We start from the raw sequence: 15,587 nt of genomic DNA on the forward strand, positions 1-15,587 counted from the left end.
AGTTGGCCCACTGCTTTCAAGTGCATTGATTGCAGACATCCTTCTTCACATCCCTTCATCCTATAAAGTGGATAGGAATGTGACCTGCCTTGGAAGGCACTTTTTGACCTGCTGACAAACAGGGTTGTGCATAACCCAAGCAAAGTGTTCTTATCATTGCAATTATCAGTGTTCATATATGCGTGACCATGACATTGTGAAGCTTTCAGAAAATTACTTACCAGCACATGGCATCTCTGTGTTAGATACAAGTGATGAAAAACACTTTTTGCTGTATCTAGGCTTTGCACAGGGAGTGGGAAGATGAATGCAGGAATCCCCCAAAGACTTGTAGGGAAGTGCTAATGCAAAGCCCAGTTAGCCCTCATCTGCTTTAGAGAGAATGACAAGTCCTGAACTCACTTTTTCATGATTTGAAATAAAATCTCCTGAAAAACATTCAGAGGGACATGGGCACATCCATATATATATTATATACATATATGAGACAGTGTATGAATAAAGAGAACTGAGTATATTTAACTTTTAACCTATCTATAAAGTCAACTTTATCTTTTAAGCCCTGGTACGATAGATTTAGCTTCAGTGCAATGAAATCCCAAGTGGAGATTTGCCTCCTTCCTCCAGCAAACTGATGACTGATGTGCCTTTTTAAGAAAGATGAGGCACTGCACTGAGGCTAAAAATGAGGACCTACTGCAGAAAAATATTGGTTCTACATTTTCAGCAGATGCTGCAACTCTGACAGCTTCCTCAGTAGAGGGTGAACAATGAGTTCAGGATGGCATAGTCATAGTGGTCTTGGGGCAGAAAGAGGTATTTTAGACATAATAAAAGGAGAGAGATAAGCTATAGCCAACACAGATATGGTGGGAGAACATTCCCAGGCCTTTGGCAGTGCTCCAGCCAAAACCAACACATGAGTTGGATTCAGGATGCTTCACAAGGACTGATTATCACTATGGCTGAGGAAAACATGCCCTGCTGTCACCAAGGAGCATGGATATATTGGAGGTTATGCTCCAGCTCCTCCAAAACCTCACCTTTAGGTTGCCATTCTGCCACCCTCCACCCCTGTTTCTGCCCAGTTTTCTGTCTGCTTGTAGGTCACCACCTTCCCTTGGGTCACCGCACTGAACCGACATCCTTTAGGGAAAAGAAGCTGTGAAAAGGCATGGTGCCATCTGCAACAGACAGACACAAACCTGTTATTGCTCCTAAGGCAGGCCCACCTCCCTTCTGAGGATGCTCTATGGGACACTCAGACTGCTTGGGATGTCATCTTCTGTCCGTCTACCTACTGGGCTAGCCCACAAGCCTTGACAGACTTACGCAGTTTAGAATAAAGCCTATTGTCCTCCTTGTCCTCTCCAGCCCTTCTGACTCAAAGATGCCATAAAATCACAGAATTATTTAGGTTTGAAAAGACCTCTAGGATCACCTGGTCCAACCTTTAACCTAGCACTGCTAAATCCACCATTAAACCATGTCACTAAGCTCTACATCTACACATCTTTTGAAGACCTCCAGGGATGGTGACTCAACTACTCACCTGGGCAGCCTGTTACAATGCTGCTCAACCCTTCCAGTGAAGAAATTTCCCCTAATATCCAACCTAAACTTCTCCTGGTGCAACTTGAGGCCATTTCTTCTTGTCCTAATGCTTGTTGCTTGGGAGAGGAGCCTGATCCCCACCTTGGTGTAGCCTCCTTTAGGGTAATTGTAGAGCTCCATAAGGTCTCCCCTGAGCCTCGTTTTCTCCATCACCCACAACTGGAACCACCCTGGCTCAACATTTTGGGAATTCCTATCATTTGGAGGAAAGAAGCAATGCCAGACCTTATCCTCCATCTTCTCCAAGGTGTGCAATAAGACCTCAGGGTCAAGAATGGCACCTAATCATCAAGGCAGGGAGGTCTGGGACAGCTTCTCAGCAATCTAGGGCGGTGGGGAAATACCCCTTGCCCACTCCAGTTTTTAAAATGATGCTGAATAAGCTTCATATGGGTGTTGCATTATGTGAAGAACCATCGGGTGGACCCTGGAAATTCTTTCTAGCCTCACATTGCTGGAGACTCATTGAATTTAACAAAGAGAAAGCAGGAGCTGTGAATCAAGAAACCTCACTGTTTGACACAGCTGGGGTCAGACTGCAGCCAGAATGGGTTAAATGTGTCCTGCAGGAACTGGCAGCTACTGGATGTCTTTGCTTCTGCTTCCCAGCTGCTTGCATAAAGGGTTTGTTGCTGTCTGAGTCTGCCCCAGCCCGACTGTCTGCAGCAAAGTCAACAACACCGAGCGGGCTCGGCTGGAGCGTCTTGGTCTCTGCTCAGCCCAGAGGCAGGCTCTGCAATACCTGCCCTGGGTTAAAACCCTCTCCTGACTTTGCACTCCAGGTCTGGACTGTGAAAAGTAACCCATGGCAGCTGGCACATAGCTGTGGTAAAGCCCCCCAACAAGGTCAGGCTGTAATTATATATATATATATTTTTTTTTCAATTGATGAATGTCCTTTGACATGGCATTTTGTTAATTTTATTCCCCTTCTTGCAGCCTGATAACACAAAGAAGGAATGAATTGTCTGTTGCTGCCTAATTCTCAATAAATCTGCTGAAAATTTCACAAGCTGTATATAACAATCAGACTTGAGGGGTCCTTCTAGCAGATGCCTGAAGCCAAAAGCAAATAATTTCTTTTTAGCAGGGTCTGATTTATGGTCTGGCTTGACAAATGTTCATATGGGTGTGAAAAATCTTCTGAAGATGAGCCATGGAGCATTGAATCTCCTGTCATCTTCCTCACTGCTTATTCTGTCTCAAATTAGATTCGGTAATTCAACTTGTTTCAGCTGCAGGCTGATTTTTCTTGCTTCAGTTAAATCTCACATTTGAAGCTGAAGACATTTCACACATGACAGGTTGGCACCTGTTATCTAAAGGTCCAGCAACACTGACCGTGACTGAGTTTGGACCAAAATCTATGCTGGAATAAATCAGCATGATCAATTATTGCTGAGCTGCTTTGCACCAGACCGGTTTTACTATCAACAGTATTAATAAAGGGCAATTTTCCAATGAGCCCATAAAGTTCTGTCTCGGTATAATATGAGACCCTTGCCCTTTGCTTCCTTCAAATCCTGCAGTGCATTTCTGGCTTCAAATGCCACAGGTGACAGAGGACAATCCCGGTAGTAGTTTTAATTGCTTAGTGTGCATGCAGAAATCTGGATGCTGAGCACAGGGATCTGAGGACAGGGGAAGAGGAGAAGGCAAAGGACATATAGGGTAATATAGGAATATAGAAAAGAGGGAGGCAAAGGCAAATATGTCATGCATGCAGAAGGCAACTTCGCAATATAAAAAAGGATGTCAACTATTTCTAAGTATATTCTGTTGTTCTTTTGTTTGTTTTTTTTTTTTTTTTTTTTTGTTTGTTCTTGAAACAACTAGCTTTGCACTATTTCATTACCTTTTGTAATAAATATGGAACAATGCAGCAGTCACAGTCTCCCATGCACTCATATACTCCCATGTTCCTCTAACAGCAGCAATATTGTCTGAATTTTTTTTTTTTTTGCCCATTTAGTAGAAAAATATGGAATTTGGATAGCAGGTGGAGATAAAAGAAAAGGAAAAAACTTTTTTTTTTTTTTTCTCTTTTTGTGCTTGTGCATAGACCATTTCCTGCAGAGCTGGGGGAATGACTTAAAGCCAAATGTTGTCTTTGCAAGATCCAGTTCCCTTTGCTGAGTAAGTAACCAATAAAGTTGCCAAGGTCTTATCTGATGTTTTCAGGCCTTGATCTCAATGATCTTTAAAGGGCAGGGTGAGGAACCAGAGTCTCATTTTGCAGGTGAGGAAACAGAGGCATGTAGAAATACAATGACTTCTCAAGCTCACCCTGAAGTCCCCTGCAGCTGGTGAAACTTCAGCCTTGCTGCCGTGCTCTCTGCTCTGGCTGTGTGCTTCTAGCAAAGCTGCATTTTTTTCAAAACACCTACAGAGTTAGTTACCCAAATCCCTCTGAGTTCACCTAACTCCTGATGTTTTGAATTTCATTTGCAGCCCAAACATCTGAGCTTGTTTAAGGCAGAAGAAATTTTATGTGTACTATGGATATATGTTCCCGAAGGAGCTCTGACCCAATGAAAGATGTAAATTCCTCTGAAAGTCTCATCTGGATGACAGTTTGTGATGCACACATGTTGGCAAAAATATCTAATGGAGGTTTTCAAATGGACAATTGCCACGAACTTGTGATGGCTCACACAAAATGTTGCTGGAAACTAACACAGCAACAAACCTGCAAGAGGCACAAAATGGATCCAACGAAAAACATCTCGAGATCTGCAGGCCACAGCCTCTCATTTCAGCCATTACTCTAAATGTCCTTCCAGGGAAGATCAAGAGAAATAACAAAGTTGTTGCCAGCTATTTTTGTCTTTGTTTTGCTGTATTACAACACGGCCCACATTTCCCAAGAAGTACTAGCACTGGGTTTGTTTCTAGGCAGAGTCACCAATCGCCTCTGTGGTTTGGGACAGGAAGTGTTTAAAATGGGCAAGATCATGTCTCTGTGGAGCATCATCTGACTTCAGAAATTCAGCTTTCTCAAATACACCTGTTGGGTGTAGGAAATAAGGAAATCAAAAGAAGAAAAGAAATGAAGGGCAGAATTGCAGCCAGCAGGCACTTTGTGAATTTTTCCACATTGACATTTGCGCCTGTGCCTGTTGAATCAGCACATTTTTCCAGCTGTATAAAGAGGAGACTAAAGAGGCTGGTGACATTGGCCAAACGAGCCAATTCCACTCCTTCTGTTGCTGCTGACAAGTGTGTTGAATAAATCTCTCAGCCAGGAACTCTTTGGATTGAGGAGAAGGTCTTCCTCTGTCGATTTTGCAGCACAAAGCCCAGACTGTCCTCCTGGAGAGCCTAACTATCCGTAAAATAGAGCTAAGCCCAGGGAGTCCCTCAAGAAGGGGAGTGGAGCCAGAGCTTAAACAGAAGCAGCCATCCTCAGTTGTCATGATCATTGAGACAAAAGAAAAAAGAACAGACAAAAGAGAAGAGAATGTTTCTGGGCAAGAGAAGGTCCCAGCAGAAAAATTGCTTCTAAGATCACACCCAAGTGATATATACAACTCACAGAAGTGAGACTTCTTGATCTTCTGCTATCCAGGGCTGCAAGCGACTTGTTTCCTCTGAATTCAAGTGCTAAGTAGACCTTGTCTTGCTCAGTGCTTGCACATGAAGATGCCACAAGCATAAGAAAAAAAAATAATAAAAAAAAAAGGACAGGCATTAGACATCAGAAAATGTTGAGTTGAAAAAAAAAATATAATAAAATAAAACAACCAAAAACAACAAACAGGAAACTCACCCAAAACCAACAAAAAATATTTTAAGCAGCTTTGGGCTAGCGGAAGGGAAATGAGGAGAACTTCTCCGTGCTGATTCATGGGGGCAGACTAGCGCTCAGCTGTGTGTCACCGACTTCGCTCTCTGTTTGCAGGGATTTCCCTTCTATCAGCAAAGGAGCAGCTGGGCCTTAACGAAAAGGAGAAACAGATATTTTGTCACATGCCGGCAGTAAAGACAGGCTTCACAATGAGCTACTTTCTTCTAGCACCGAACAAGGAGCTTCAGTCAGACGGGGAAAACAATATCATCTGAAAAATCTCTGTTTATTCAGCTGACGATGGCTACCCAGGGGTAGCTGGGAATTGCATAGTCAGAATTGCTTGGAAGTCTGAAGTCCTGGATCAAATGTTTCTATACCATGGTGAACAGAAAGTGTCAGGGGATGAAAAGGGATGCAGATTTACTATAACTTCTGTGTGGCGTACGCTGTTGACATATAGCACTAAATTCCTAGGGGGTTTCAAAGACTGTGATGTGGATTCAGGTGCCTCAGAGCAGAGGGTAAACACAGGGCTGATCTTGTTCAGCATGGACATGAGAAATGATGGGATATTTCTATTTTGGGGGGAGAGAGAAGTTAATTCAGGAGGCAGGCTGGCCATGTGGACTCCTCTCAAGGGGCTCCTGGAAAAGCTGACTTTCTGCAAAATAGATGAGTGGCTTTGGGCACACAAGGAGAGAAGCTGCCCTTCACTTTGCAGGGTTGTCTTGCCCCCAAAATGGGCCCAGGAAGCCGAGTAGATCCCAAATTAGGGGTCTGTCTCCTTCATAACCCATGGGATGGGTATGAAGTGGTGCCTGCTCAAGGAGCCTTTCTGTGGGTACGTCATCAGGGCTGTACGTCAGCCAAGGCTTCTGTACTTGTAAAACCTCTGCCTCTGTTTAACTGATGACACATCATTAGCTGAATCTGTTTAGGTTTTCTTATGCTTCTGTGAAACTGGTAACATTAAACAGGGCTTAACATTCCCAGCAAGAGGCCAATTTCCCTTCCCTCCCCATTCTGGAGCAGGGAATAAACCCGTGCGTGTGTAAATGCACATCACGGCGGCTCTGCAAAGCCGATCCAGCCCTCTGCACAGGCTCCAGGGCTGATGTATTCGGCAACCTCTTGAACTTGCTCCTTCCCCAGCAGGGCAAGGAGGATGTGTCAAGGAGGGGTGTGAAGTTTTGCACTCTCTGGTCCCTTCAGGCTGTGTAGAAGCAGCGCTGTGTTCAGTCAGAGCCAATTTGTGGGACACCCCATCAAGATGCAGACAGCAGAAAGCATCCCCCAGGCTGTCTCCAGCCACGGTTTTGAAGAGCGGAGGTCTCAAGAGAAGCAGGAAGACATCTTTTTATAGTCTGGGATATAATAGCTTGGCTGGACGCATTGAGCAAAGCAATCTTTTGGAGCAGATCCCAAAAACAAAGCGCCATGGCCCAGTAATGACCTGAAGGGGTGGCCACATGGGGTCTCCTACCGATGGTCATGGACCCAACCCCCTGAAAGCTGCAACAGAGCCACATTTTATCCCAGAAGAGAGGCTGTGAGTCCTCTGGTCATGGATGCATGCATGGCTGGGCTCTGATGAGTTTGGCAGACAGCTGCTGGCTCCCTTTCGCCATGCCAAGGGGCAGAGGAGGCTGCCGAAGTGTCACCACCTGCTGCTCGTGCTCCTGGGGGCCAGATGGGGCCCCATGGACGTGTGTGCTCGTGCCCCCATCTAGTGGCTGTCCCCAAGCCTGCAACGTGTCCCCTCTTCCTCTGGTGCCATTCAGCTCAGCAGGGAACCTCTTGACAGTCTCGGGGTGCAGCCTGGCTTGGTGCTGTGCCCTTTTGCACTTGGGTTTTGTGGCACATTCCCCCATGGTAAATTAATTGTGCACACAATTTCTTGTGGGGAACAACAGAGAATCAAAATCTGATTGCAGCCATACAAGAGGACCACGTCTCTTACTCCTGACCATGTTCCCAACACTTGGTCTGGCACTGGGGAATGTGTTGTTACACAGAGCCCATCACCTCCACCAGAGATGCAAAGATGCTGAGGAGAGAGGGCATTTTGATGATGATAAATCTGATTTATTCTTGTTTCCTGAACCTCATGCTGGTGGCTTGCTTCCATGCAAGAAAAATTTTGTTTTGCAATCTGTTTACAAGAGAAGAAGTCACCCCAAACCACCCCCACAACAAGAAATGAATGATGGGTCCAGACCTGAATCATTTCTGAAAGCACTAAGTGGGTTTTCAGGCAGAGCTGACATCGCTTGAAGTGGAAGGGGAAGCTGAGTGTAAATGTTTGGCTGTTCAGTCAAAGACTGGGAAATGAGGTGATGTGATTTTGGTGCTACATAACTGGATATTCTGTAACTGGAATATCCCAGTGAATGTGAGACGCTCCAGTAGTCATCTGCTTCTGACACAAACATGCAGTGCTCGTCTGCTCCAATGACAATACAAATGGCTCTGTGTTTCCTGTAGGTATGTTTACAGCTCCTGTTACAGCATTATCTCAATGCTTTACAGTCTTTATTGTAACCTTCCCCACCCTGCTGCCCTCCAACAACTCTTCAGTCAGGTAAGACATCAAAGTTATTCCCATTTGACAGATGGGAAAAAGACTGAAGTGCACAGAGCAACTGAAGATCCCAGAAGAAATAAGCAGAAAAGCAGCAAACTGAACACAGATCGCTGCCTACCACCAAGATACATTATCTTAGGTAAACTGTAAAAAAAAATGATGGTATCCGTAGAATTCAACAAGAAACAAATGTCACCCCAGGACTTCAAAAAACATCCCCAGCACTGCTCAAATGCTTCCACCTCCTGGAAGCCTGAGGTAGCTGAGAGCACAGCACCTTGTCTGGTGCTCAGCAGGTTAAAAATCACCTCTCACTTGGCCCTTTGAAGGTGCCCATTGCACTAGTTGGAAATCAGCTCCCCAAAAAGAGAGTGGCAACCACTGGGAAGAGAGAGCAGAAAGTCCCCTCTGAGCTGCTCCAGGCAGATTCCCTCAAGAAAGACTTCTGGTAGTGACTTAAACCTACGGGGGGACACATAAATGGAAAGGAAAACATCTCTTTTCCCTTTGCCTTCTTATCCTTTGCCCAACACCCTGACCTGCCTGAGATGGTCTCCACAGGCTATAACAACATCAAGCTCCTGAAGGTCTTAGTTTGGCTTAGTGAATCCTCTAAGTAAATCCTTGGGACTTTCTGGTTGCTTTATTATAGCATTCCTTGGCTACTCTTGGAGGCATAACATTAATTCTGTGGAGAGAAGGCAAGTTATAGGTTTGCTTGTGCTAGTGAGGATAATTTCTTGGGAAGAAAGACTGCTGATTAGTACATGCTGGTATGAGACTGGCAGCTTTGTCAGTCAAATAAGATGGCAAGACCAGGGCTTGGGGCTAAAGGTGGGGCTGATGCTGCCCCTGATGGCAAAGGCAGCTGTCAAAGACCATTTATCCTCTGCATTTTCCCAAACCACTATTAACCCGTTGATGTTGACTTCTTGGCTGGTTTGAAGAAATCTGCTAGGATCTCCAGGGATTTCTCCAATAGCCCCTCTGCTTTCTCTGTGTAGAAGTTGGCAGACTGCCTGCATCAAGATAGTTCCATACAATCCTCAGCACACATCACAACACAGCACAGCAATAGCTGTGCAAAGGCAGGCCAAAAGGCCATACTTAATTTCTTGTCATGCAAGCTCAGATCCGCATCTCTGTCCTTCTTATCACGTTTTGTGCACTTGTTCTCATTCTACTTTTATTTTATTTTATTTATTTTATTATTTTATTTATTTTATTTTATTTTATTTTATTTTATTTTATTTTATTTTATTTTATTTTATTTTATTTTATTTTATTTTATTTTATTTTATTTTATTTTATTTTATTTTATTTTATTTTATTATTTTATTTTTAATGAGACCCATGCTTCATATTCAAGTCATTTATGGCAGTCTAGTCATTTTTTTCAGTTCACAAAACTTTTTGCTTCACAAACTTTACTTCACAAAATAAGTAAGTAATAATAATAAAAAATCATCACGGATCAGATTTCTGTGATCTAGCTCATATATGTGCAAGTCAGATGTCAAAACCCTTTATTGCAAAGGGACCTGCAATAAGAAATAGCAGTCCTCTCCTGGTGATGGTTCCTTTCAGGTTTAGTTAGGGATCACGACAGGACAGATGAATCACTCTCTGGAAGAGTTTATTGTTCTCCTCAGGTTGCCTTCCTCAGCATGGATGAGGCTGAGGCATGCTGTCAATTTATATCTTGCTGAATAAGGTCTACTCAAACAATTTTTCTTCCTTTCTGCCCCTTTGATTTCCAGCAGGGGGCTGCTCCATCATTCTGCATTCTTCCTTCAGTGTGATGACAGACCCTCAGCTCTTGCTGGCAGATTCCTCCCCTTATATTTCAGCAGTTTTGGAGCTAATTTTTCCTCTCAGTCCAGCTCTTCTTCCCCTTCTTTCCCAGGATTGCCCACAAACCTGCCTTTCCTCCCCCTTCCTCCCAAGTCCTCCTTCACCAGCCTGCGCCCTGTGTCTCCAGGCTCTCACATGGGAAACAGAGAGATGAATCATTTCTGGTATTTGCCCTTCTCAGGACTGTTTCTCTCAGCAAGAGAGGTACCGGGTGAGGGCTCCCAGCATTATATCATCCCGTCATCCCCTTTCTGGGGCACGGTGGGGAGTGGGGTGGCCCCCGTGAATCCATTTCAGCCTCCTCTCAACCCAAGGTCGCCGACTGAGGACCTGTCTTGGCAAACACTATCCATTACAAAGACTAATAAACAAGCCCTCTTGCATGCAGGCTGCTTTACAGAGGGGCTGGAAGAGAGAAAAAGAGAGATTGTTTTCCAAGCCCTGCAGTGATCCCAGGTTTGATAAACCCACTCTTTTCTTTTCCTCCCCCTCCCTCGCTTCCCAGGAGGACAACCTAAGCATTTATGAATGCAAATGTTTCTTGGGTCAAAAGCAGGTCAGAAAACGCTGTGCAGGCAGGATAACACATCCTCTGTTCCACCAGGGCACGTACTGTAACACAGAAAAATGCTGCCCGTGCCCCTTGAGCTCTGTTCTCACCCTCCCTTCCTGTCCCCTCCCTCCTCCTCCAGCTCCTGGCCCGTGGAGAATTTGGCTTTCTGAAGTCACAAAAGCTGAAACAATCAATATCAGACTGATCTGCTGAGAGCAGCCCTGGGACTGCGTTTCTAAAAATGGTTGAGTTATATAACAGTTTTTTTATTTTTTTTAATTTTTTTTTTAGGAGGAAGTCACAGATGTAAAAACACCATCAAAAGCTAAGGCTGTTCTTGTCGTCCTGGGCTCCCAGTGAAGGCAGACAGGTTTCTCAGGAAATGCACGAACCCATCAGGAGCCCTCTGTGATGACATTGACATGGACTTGGTGCCAATAGTCTTTGAAAGAGAAAACACAGTCCTCAGCTTCTCGAGGCATGGTGCCCAGTGCAGACCATGGACCAGGCTGAGACCTTCCTTTGGCTCCTCATTCACCTGCATAAAAGCTTCTTGAAGCCACTGGGGATCATTTTGAGTGCTATTTCCCAAACTTTCCCAACTTAGTGTTGGTCTAGTGACCCTGGGCAGGGAGAAGTTTGAGCATCCTTCTATCTCTTTTGGAGAAGTCCAAACCTCCTTCCATCTCTTCTGGCTTCTGCAGCAGTCTTGGTGACAAAGTGGGGTCCCTGTGCTGTGTGAATGGTGCTGTTGGCTCTCGAAGACCCACACTGCTTGTGTTGAAGCATGAATCCAGGGAAAGTCCTCCAGACCCACGCCGGTGTCCCTGCCTTCATGGCACGGCCTGAGCACACCCCTGCATCCATCCATCCTTCTGCTTGCCCTGGGGATGATGGCATCTTACCCACTAATTGATCCTCGTGACAGTCTTGTTCCAGGTCATGGGGAGGGAAAAGCTGATTTCCACCACTGTGGGGGGATTGATGGCAGCAGGGAGCGTGCATCCACCCTCCCCTGCTGCACGCAACAAGGTCACTTATCAGCTGCTGGCACCCAGCCCCACACTCAGCAACTCACACAGGTCCTCCAAGGAAACACAAGCAGGCTCTGAGCAGGATCACGGTGTATTTATACATTAGTTATTCTTTTACCCCGGGTCACCCACAGCCTCCTGATCTGTAAGTACCGACCCTATTTATATACCAGCTGCCACACCGAGCAGTGCTGTCCTGACCTGGCTGCCCTCCTTACTGGAGATAATGGTTAGATAATCTAACTGATCACCTTGCTTCCTGCTGGTAAGGCTCAGAAATGTATTTAAGCACCAATAGCTGGAAGGGCATGGTTAATTTTCACCCCTACTGATGCTTTAAGAACCACTCTGTAGGTAACCCAAGAAATCCAAATCCTTCCTCGTTTGCTTTCTGCTGAGCAATAGCTGGCACAGGTCAGGCTGCTCTGGGGACAGAAGGGGCCACGCTTGGTGGAGAAGAAAGGTGACTCCTGAGATTGTAAAGGCACCTCTGGACCAAATTCAACTCTTGACATCAGTGGAAAACATTGTCCAGCCTGGACTGCACATGGCACTGCCCTGAACCAAAGTAACCCCTGGAATAGCATCGGTGGCTTAGAATAAGGTGGCATGGAAATAATATTTAAAACTTCATGGAACTAATTATGAACATCTTTAGAAGTGAGGCTGGCAGGGGAAAAAAATTGTTCTGGTGCTTACGGAAGTTGAATTAAAGTTTCCCAAGCAGCTCCCTTTGCATCTGGCAGCTCTCAACACTCCCAACCTGAAAGTTCCCAGAGCAAAGTTATCTGATGGAAAATATAAGAAAACAACCCATACCTTACCATGCAGGCACATATTAGCTTTATTTGCAGCACTCGTGGTCTTTATAAAGAAAAGGATAATCAAATGCAGTTCAGTGGGTGTATTTCTATTAAAACTCATGTGCCTGCAACTGTCTGGGTTAGAACATGCACAGGCTGACTGTAATTCCTCTCCAAATGAGGTCATTTGAAAGGATACAACAATCATTACTAATGCTGCTGCATCATGCTGGGCTGTCAGATAGATCCCAGGGCTTTAATGCGATCCTATGTATATATTTACACAGTTGCCCGTACTTCTTTAATTAGGAGATGCAAATGCCAGCCAGAGACAAAGCAGAAAATGCCAACAAAGGCAGATCATGCTTCCGTTCACTGCTGACGAGATACAGCGGCATCAGCTATTTCTTTCGGGGTTGTGTTTGGCTCTGTTAAATCCTATTGATTCATGACAGTAAATTGTCTAGAGCGCTGTGATTTTCCAGGGGAGGCAGAGGGGTAAGGCTGGAGGGTTGGGGTTATACCCACGTTGGGGGCTGCACTTGAGGCATGTGAGACCACTGCCCAGACTAGGAAAACTCAGGATTTCAGATAGATTTTGGATAAGCTGGCACTGGACAAGCTGGGGATGGCTGTCCTTGCTTGGTCTGGGTGAAAAGTCATTGTTTTTTGCAACTGGGGGAAGAAGAGGGCATGAGGGTGGTGAAAGCAGCGTCACCCAGCCTGACCAAAGCACAGTGTGGACGTGCAGGATGTGGCTGCAGCGAGCAGTCTGGATGAAATGTGCTTCAGAGCAGCTGATCCCGACCTCATGTCTTCTCTTGGCAGGGCATGCCCAGTGCTCTGCAGGATGTAGCGGTGGGAAAAGTCCAAAATTTGTACTGGGAGGGGTTCATTTTTCCATTGTTTGCTGTGAAAATGGGAAAGGAGAAGGACTGAACTCTAGGGCATCCAGGCACCTACCTGCAAGGAAGCTTGTCCCTGATCCTGATGCTGAGCATCTCTGAACCTTGACCCAGTTTGAGGCTGGAGACAAGCCCCATTTTTCTGACAGTCCTGGGTCTCCTTTTCCTCTGTGATTCCTCTAGCAGCATTGGCTAGGATGTAGTGAAGGAGAAACCCTCAAAGGAAACTGCACAGACCTTGCCCCAAGTGGTTGGGTCTGATCAAGCCACAGCACAGGGCTTTGCAGACCTCTTGGGCTGGATCACGTTAACTGGGCATCACAGCCCTACTGCAGAGGGTCTGGTGGGCAGAGGAGAAAGAAGAGAGGGAGATGGGACACAGGCCACGATGCTCATAGCCAGATGCTCACCCAGAAAGCATCCATCTGCACCACCAGGAGAAAATGAGCTCATGTAAGATGCAAGCAAGAGAGCAAACCACCTCAAAGCCATCTCGTGAGAAGAAGTATGTTCAGAGAAGCATGAAAAAAACATGCTCCAGCCCAAGAGATTGAGCTTGCCTGGCAAAATCCCTGGTGCAGAGGCAATTAGGTTAGCAGTGCTTGTGTTGGCCTAGTTTATAACCTCGTAAAGAGGCAGCAGAATTACCTCAGCAGCTAAAAAGCCTTTGTCAGCGTATGCTGTCTCTACAGGTCTGCGTTCCCCAGGTGGGTGGGAGGTGAGGGTGTGGTAATGGGTGGGCAGCAGCTCTGCTGGCCCTCTGGGTCCCTCTCTGAAGCCCCTCACAGTGGCTCAGACCAGCACACATCATGTCCCTGTCCACTCTGGGCTGTGGCTGTCCCAGTCTGTACTGGGAACCATCACTTCCCAACAATATCCTCTGGTGTAGATGTGTCCTGCAGGTGTCTTGCCTGGAGATGCAATTGTGGCTTCATGGACTAGAGAAGGAGGTTGATACAAGACAATCTTATCAACATTTAGGGCATTCCCAGTGCTCCCATTTACTTTAGCTTTCCCTAGAAAACTGCCCATATGCCATTAGGAGCAGAGTGGCCAAGGGCAAAGACTGACTGCAGGGTTGTGCACATGCATGTTGCACGTACTGTGGCAGCATATTATTGGAAAACTATGGAAACTACCTGAAAGATGAGCTGAATTTTGCTCCAGAACTAAAGAATAAAAGTAAGATCGTTAACTATCACAACCCTGATTTGGCTCTGAAGTGGGATACAAAGTGAGACCTTTGCAATTAAAAATATCACGCTTCCATCCTGTGGCCTAGAAGGCTAACCTCTCTCACAGCTGTAGGATGCACATATTCCTCTCCACGGAGAAGGTCAAAAAAAAAAAAAAAAGAAAAAAAAAAGAAAGACTAAACAGGCATGTTCCTACTTTCTCATGGTACTGTCTTCATGGTGGTTAAAATAAATATCGCTGATTAACCACAGAAATGCTTCTTCTGTCCAATCAGAGCGCAAAACTTGGCTGCAAGAGGAGAATTTAACCAGAAGTCTAGTGTAGACAAGCCCTCGGTGTGGAGGCTTAACCAGCCACCTGACAGCCTTGAGAGGCCCACAGGCATGGTGAGATCGATACCCTGAGTTCTGTGACCCCCTCAGCAATGAAAGAGGAGCCAAACCTCAGTTCCAGAGCAACACCTCACCTGACGAGCCAGTCGGGCAGTTTCCATATTTTCCATTTCAAGGCACAGGGGGTTCAATCCAATTTTTTTTTTTTCTTTTCACTCTGGGAGTATTTATTCAAATAATCATGCCTCCATGAACCCTGGCTGAATTTTCTGCCAGCCTGAGATTTATCACCCCTTTATTTTTCTTGTCGAACCTATAAACTCTGAAGTTTGCAAGCTTGTTTCTCTGCTGTCAGAGAAGTTGTTGTCATTCTCTTGAAAATGAGTCAAATCCTGAAGGATTCGGTTGTGCCTAATCCCCAGTGAGGTTTAGTTTGAAGCAATACTACCGGGATATAATTCAGTACCCAATAGGAAGTTAGGAGGAGAGACCTTCCGATGATTTTATAGTTCGTTAGAATTGCAGTGATACAGATTTAGAACAGAATTAAACTTTTTGGAAGATTTTGTTATATTTAGCTCTGGCACACCACGCTGTTTTCAGCTGCCTCCTATTCCCCAAAGAATTCTCGAAGTAAAAGAGAAAATTGTTTCCAAATAAGAATAATTATAGCTTGCATAACACAGTCTCGCATTCAGTTACAAAGTCAAGTAAACCAATCAGGACATCTCGCTTGTACAAACAACGTCTTAAATTGCAGGGAGGTTTCATGATACCCTGAGTTTCACAAAATATCTGCCTTCTTTTTCTCCTAAGTTTGAAAGTTCAAAAGATTTACAAAACCTAAACAATCCTCATACTTTTCCCCACTCCCTTTTACCAAAGACCTGCCCTGAAAGTGAATTCCTGAGTTTTGGGTAG

This window comes from Aythya fuligula, chromosome 1 (genome assembly GCF_009819795.1).
Source record: "Aythya fuligula isolate bAytFul2 chromosome 1, bAytFul2.pri, whole genome shotgun sequence".
NCBI classification, from domain to species: Eukaryota; Metazoa; Chordata; class Aves; order Anseriformes; family Anatidae; genus Aythya; species Aythya fuligula.